This window comes from Mytilus trossulus, chromosome 3 (genome assembly GCF_036588685.1).
Source record: "Mytilus trossulus isolate FHL-02 chromosome 3, PNRI_Mtr1.1.1.hap1, whole genome shotgun sequence".
In the NCBI taxonomy this organism is placed as follows: domain Eukaryota; kingdom Metazoa; phylum Mollusca; class Bivalvia; order Mytilida; family Mytilidae; genus Mytilus; species Mytilus trossulus.
This window is the reverse complement of record NC_086375.1, coordinates 35,430,433-35,435,200: the sequence shown is the minus strand read 5'-3', so window position 1 is coordinate 35,435,200 and position 4,768 is coordinate 35,430,433.

Here is a 4,768-nt window from a genome sequence, read left to right as displayed (position 1 = left end):
TTGTTATGCAAACATGGTTACATTGTTTATAATATTTAATATATGTTAATATATTTAACACTGTCACGCTCTGTTTCTCTTCCTCATAGATTGCACAGTTATATAAGTATAAAAACCAACTCAAAATAACACTCTGTACGCGATAAATTTTAAAAAAAAAACCAAGAAACACCGAACTCCATGGGAAATTAAAAGCTGTCAGTACGGTATAAATTGACAAAATCAAGAGCCCCAACACATTAAACGAATGGAAATCTTCTGTCATATTCCTAACTTGGTACTTGTATTATTCATTATGTAGAAAGTGGTGGATTAAAACTGGTTTTATAGCTAGATTAACCTGTCACTAGTGTGACAATCGCACATAATTCAAACAACTCGGTTATTAAAAACACAACGTAGAAAAACATAAATGACTGAGAAACAAAAAACCCACTAGAACCCAAGAGGTTAAACAGCTCCTTGAAAAAGTGCATTTGATTTTTCATATTCATCATACCTTAAAGCCATTTGTTAGGCTGTTGAAAAGTTTCTTCAAGTGTTTTTTTCTGTGAACATCCAATATAGAAATAAACTTTGCCCTTTTTGGCAGCCTGATTCATGTCTATAATTTGGATCGTTTATTGGTGCTTCATTGGTTAATATAGCATTATCATACCGTGACTGTATCAATACCCTATCATTATTATCCATCAGGCGCTCGCCCACATCCAAACCTTTGATTAGTGCTTGTTCGTCTGGCTTATACATATAGCAAATGACACAATGATGTAACATGTTGGCATACTTTCAGACACAATTCAATTCAATGCAAAAATCTGTAGTTTCGTCTGCTTTGAGGGAAAAGATTAAAATGGTTACAATTGCCTTCAAAGAAAATACGTAGATTTCCGAAAGGATAGCATAAGACGGCAATTCATCAAAAATGACAGCTACAATTACAATAATATATCAATATTAATTGCAGATTTCTTTATTGAAGATATATCAAATATCATTGATTAAGTGGTTCATCAGTAATAATGAATACTTTGGAGACTATTAGTCTAGTATCGGAAAACAGCGAAATTTTTGTGTTTATCCTGTTATGGTATTGAATTTTTATGTTCTCCTTTAGATATTTTTTTAAGTATAACAATGCTTCTTATACATTCCTTTGCATATTGGCCGGGCAGAAAGTTTCAATAGCCTATTATTTCCAAAGTATTCAGATAGCATCCTTTGGATTTTCGGAACAATGATGTCATGTCAAATCCGAGAAATATTTCTCACTGGACATTTAATGATGTGTTTTGATACAACTACTTTTGTTTTTGTTTTCGTTTATTTTAGTGACATTGTCAGTTCGTTTTTAACTCTTGTGTTCGATTATCCCCATGATATATATTAACCCAGTTTTGTTCTGGATTCTTCTTTTCATTTTGTAAAATCTTCATATTTGGATTTTTTTCTCCAAGTTTCCGACCGTGGCAGAATCGCTCGAATAAATCAAAACAAACCCTGGAAAAATGTAAATACAGATTAAACATCTGACCGAGGTAACAAAATTTGAAAATTGAAATACTTATCAATTGGTATCGAGTAAAACGCAATGATCAAGTTCCATTTCAAATCTTTGTTTTTTAAAATCTTTCCCAGCAAAGAGAGCCGTATGAATTGAAAACAACTGAACATGCTGAAATCATTTTTTTTATACAATTTGGCTAACCAGCCGTACAGCTCAGCATCAGTTGGTTGAAAACTTGTGAGTTAGGTTAATTTCATAAGACTGAACCGCAAACAGAATCATAAAAACTGTGTGTGTAACTTAACAACTTTATTGTATGATACAATTTTTTGAAAATGTTACCAATTCGAACATTGTCCAATGGACAGGACGAACTTCCGTCAATAATTCAAGAAAAACTTACGGTCTTCAACAATAATAAAATAACAAACATAATGCATATTAAGCTAAAAAAAGACTTGACCGAGTGTGCAACAAATCTATTAAAATATGGCGATAGTTAGCATGTCTGTCTGTGATGAATCTTTCATACTAGTAACAGCAACATCAACAAAAGGCAATTGCAAATATCAGTGCTAAAGGCCTTGACTCATTAAAACAACATAAAGACTAACATACATTTTTCCAAAATACCCCCCAAACAAATATAACGAAGTAAGAGAACTTGCAGTAGCTGAAATAAGTAAATACACCCTCACGTGTTTCCTAGAAGTAAATATCCATCAGAACACATTTGAAGAATTTAGTATAAGAGATATTAAAGTATCTAAGAAAGGCATAATATTGTACATCGCCATACTATACTATCGATGTAACACTTTTAAAGGCAACAGTAGTATACAGATGTTCGAAAGTCATAAATCGATTGAGAGAAAACGAATCAGGGCTACAAACTAAAACTGAGGGAATCCCATCAACTATAAATAGAACCAAAAACGAAACAACAGAATCACTGACGTGTAACAAGAAAACATACTACAATTTAACACACACACACAAAAACGAACCATAAGATAACAACTGTTATTTTCCTGACCTGGTACAGAACATTATAGACATATGGTGGGTTGAACCTGATTTTGTTGCTAGCCAAACCGTGCGATTTTATATATTTTGGTTAAGTTGCAATTTATTAAATGTTTTACGATGTTAGTACCGATAAGGATAATATCTGAATCGTGTCCAAAGGAATGAGCTTTAAAAAGAACATCATAATAATTATTGGGATTTCGTAATAATGTTTCTGCATGCATAGCCTCTTTTCCAAATTGAATAATTGTATCTATGACAGAATAAAGTTAAGGTAAACCACTAATTTTTGGTAAAGAAATCCCTCATTTAATAACTAACATATTGTTAAATTGTTAAATAGGTTACGTTTATTGAAACTTTAAATGCCACTACAGACACAGGCGTATAGAACTTTGAACAACACAAGAAGAGGCAAAGGAATATTAAGACACAATTCCAATAGGGAACGAATCATCTATGAACATTGTACATAGACGAATCATAATTGTGTTTTGCCATTACCTGTGATTTTAAACAACAACAAAATAATAAATGTAACGAAAAACAAATGTATCTTATCAATGTATGGCTATTTATAAAATCATACCCTTGAAAATGTCTATGTTTACCCCGTTGACCCCCCAGGTCTCACACTACAAGTTTTTGTTTCAACTTATTAGATTTTTACATCAGTAAAAAACTACTGTTACAAACTTGTCACTCTATTGTATGTCTTCAAAATATCATGAAAAGAACCAGAAAGTAATGTTACTATCAACAGTGAAATGCATAATCAAATGAAAACCAAATTTTGGCGCATAGATATAAATGAGTTAAGAAGAGGTGAATAGCAGTTAAGCTTGGTTTAGAAATTTTCACTCGAAAATTCCAGGGGATAAATGGTTGACTAACATGTATATGTAAGTCTCTTTCCAATTCTTTGATTCCTTGATAATGCCAGCAACCCACATGCTTATCCATTGTGGTTTTAGAATCTTGAACATGAATATACTGCTCGTGAAGACAGGAATATATATAACAAAAGACAGCTGTTGGAAAGTGCCGATCAATTACTTAGACAAAGGCATCTTAATAACAATTTATTTTAATCAGCTTAATGTATCTTTCTTGTATCGTGTCTTCCCATTACTTTATATTAACGTACAAAATGTCCCTAATGGAATTCTAAGCTTCTTATACATAATATGTATAGATTATGGCCAAAACAAGAATAGGATAATAAACTTAACTCTGATAGTAATTAACTACTAATTTATGAGGACAATGGTTGGTCTTAACGTTTGATACGGAATCTGGTGCACACGAAACGTTTGTCTGGAATAACCGCGGGAATAGTTATCGTCTGGTATGCCTGGAATTAGAGGTTTAGGAATCTAAGCTAACACTTCAAATTTAGTTCTGAAGTTGCGCATTTTGACTCAAATGTGTTTCCTAAAATATGAATACTACAATGCAATAAAATACCTTTCTACATAGAAGACGAATAATAAAACCTTCAAAATGGGTTTATACGAGAACATCAATGTTATTTCATGTATTCTTTAATGGATTGAAATTCTACTTTTGGTCATATTTTGAGAACAAATGTAACATTTTCATGCCTGTTTTAGTAATATTTTATGTCAAATAAATGCAGAATGGTGCCATAGATATATAGAAAATAGATAACATATTACACAACGTTAACTGCTGGAAGTCAAATCAAGATCATGTACTTATTACGAACATATGCACACGAAAGACACTAACAATTAAGCTCTATTTGTTGGAAAATCAAAATGGTTAACACAAAAAGGCCTATAGATAAAGCATTTAAGCAAAAATGAAAGAATTGAATAAAAAATTATGATATAACACTAACACAAAGACAAAGTTTGGATTTATAAGTACAGACCCACATCAAATGGATTCAACCCAAAATAGACTAAACAGTAAAAGTAACACTTGTAAAGACACAGAAAAGAAATACTATTACAAGTTATTAAGATGTTAAACAGCGTCAGTTCCCAAAATCTATACTTCAAAGCATCGTGTATTATTTGTTAAGTTGATACGGAATATCAATTAACAAGATCTTGGTACCTTTCAAAGAACTTTTTTTTTTTAAAAGAGGAGGTCTTCTATGACAAACCCCTTGTTTATACAGTTTCTGCTCAGAAACTGGCGATGTTTTACAAAGTCTGAGTAGTTGCTGCATGTTATTGAATACTGAATAAGTTAAGAACGTAC